Source organism: Trachymyrmex septentrionalis, unplaced genomic scaffold, assembly GCF_001594115.1.
Source record: "Trachymyrmex septentrionalis isolate Tsep2-gDNA-1 unplaced genomic scaffold, Tsep1.0 scaffold1, whole genome shotgun sequence".
Lineage (NCBI taxonomy): Eukaryota > Metazoa > Arthropoda > Insecta > Hymenoptera > Formicidae > Trachymyrmex > Trachymyrmex septentrionalis.
Window position 1 is genome coordinate 797,595 of NW_017304123.1, and position 1,934 is coordinate 799,528.

At 51.8% G+C, this 1,934-nt stretch overlaps 1 protein-coding gene across 3 annotated transcripts in view; it reads right to left on the bottom strand.

The window, feature by feature from the left end:
• The window catches only part of LOC108752628 (probable Ras GTPase-activating protein), a 164,583-nt gene that overhangs the window by 86,608 nt on the left and 76,041 nt on the right, over positions 1–1,934 (bottom strand). The window lies entirely within an intron of this gene.

Sequence of the window (1,934 nt, forward strand, 5' to 3'; positions counted from 1 at the left end):
GAAAAAGTATTCTTTTTTATTTTTTTTTTTTTTGGTCCAAAACACTTTTGTCCGCCGATATTCCTTATTTTTCCGTTTAAACGAAACTTCCGTCGAAACTTCCGTTAAAACAAGTCTTTCAATGTATCTGCTGCGAAAGAAGATCGTAGCTCACGTCAGAAGAAACAAGGCAGGCTCGGCAAGATCGGATGGGTCTGCGGCGGAGAAGATTCGCTGCGGAAGAAACCGATGGAGGAGGAGATGCAGCTGCAGATTGCAGGTGGAACTGGTCGAAGAATCTGCGACGATCGTAGAGAATTGCCGTCGGTTGTAGATACGATGTGTGCCGTTGGAATTGTTGGCAAAGCCGGTCGAGATTTACGATCGCAGTGAGCACTCCCGAGTCTGTCTGAAAGGGGGGAGGGGGAGACTTGAATGACGATTTATACAAGTCTGATTGTAATCCATGAAACTCACCGAGGAAGAAAAAACGGAGTAACGCGGCTCCGGATTACGATCGAGAATCCGTCGATCACGGGAGGGGGGGTGGTGAGGGGGGGGGGACAAACCTGTCGTCGATATATTCACCGAAAGTTTATTCCTGCCACAGCCTCACGACGATTCCTTCGAGTGCCATGCATTCCGACACGTAGCGCATTCCACATTCGGGCGGAAGGAAGAGAGCGATTGGCCGTCCCGTCTCCCGGTTCCGCTCCGAAACACGCGTCGCGTCGCGTCGCACGGCACACAGATGGGAAAACTCTCTTGTCTCGCCGAGAATTACGTAGATTGCACACCTTGCGGGATGCACACGCGCACGTAGGCACATACACACGCGTATACACACTTGACGCTGAATATTTACGCTCGAAACGTATCCGCGATGATACGGACTTGCTGCGAAGCGACGCAAACTCCGTTGCCGCCCGGGCGACAGGTCGCTGCGCTGAGAAAAGTAAGAGGTGTTCTTCTCGCGGGTTGCGGCGACTCCAGCTGTCACGATCCAGCTTTTCTTACGAGAGCTCGCGAAACGACGATTGCCCCTCTCTCTTTTTCTCGTCGAATAATCTCTCACCGATCGCACCGAGCGCGAGTGGGAGCGCGTGTTTCTTGCTTCCGTTGTCTTCGACGCTCGACAGAACAAACGCGTTTCTTCTGCGCGAGAAGCGCGTAGAACCGGCAGCGTTGCGCGCGGCGCGATCGGTCCGCACCGCGGACGTACTCACGGCTATCTGGCTCGACGAGCCGGACTTCATCCGAGCGTGCCACGAGCGCGCCCCCTACCGGCGGCAGTCTCTTCGACGCGCGCGAAAGAGAGAAAGAGAGGGGGGGGGAGAGAGAGAGAGAGAGAGAGACGGCCGACCTGTCGGAGGATCGGCGACGAATGCACGCGCGTCGACTCTACGCTGCGCTCAACCAGACTTCCAGAAGTGCGCGCTTGGCCAGGACGATCCACGGCGAAGTGCAGCGGATAAATGAAAGCGAATGTACTAGAAAACGACTTAAACCTAAACGTAAATTTGCTAATCTGAGAGACTCGACAGAGATTCTTTGGTTTATTTCGAGTAAAACGGTAACCATGTAAACACGTGTCCTGAACGGCTTAGTTCCCGAAATACAGGTGAATGTTCGCAAATGTTCGACGAAATTGCGTTGGAGACATCTTCCTGCGTAAATATGCCTCGCTTCACGTGAGTTACCATTCGCACAGTCGTAAATAAAGTGACAAAGTCAAAGTTTCCTAGATCACCGGACTTAAATCCTTTGGATCGTTTCCTTTGGGGGCATCTGAAATCATTGGTTTATACCGTCCCAATTGAGAATGAGGATAATTTGAGGAATCGAATAGTTGCTTCATACGAGGCAATGCGTAACACACCTGGTATTTTTGAGCGTGTACGTCAATATTTGAGAAGAAAGCTCGATGGATGTATCATGGCGCAAGGTGGACATTT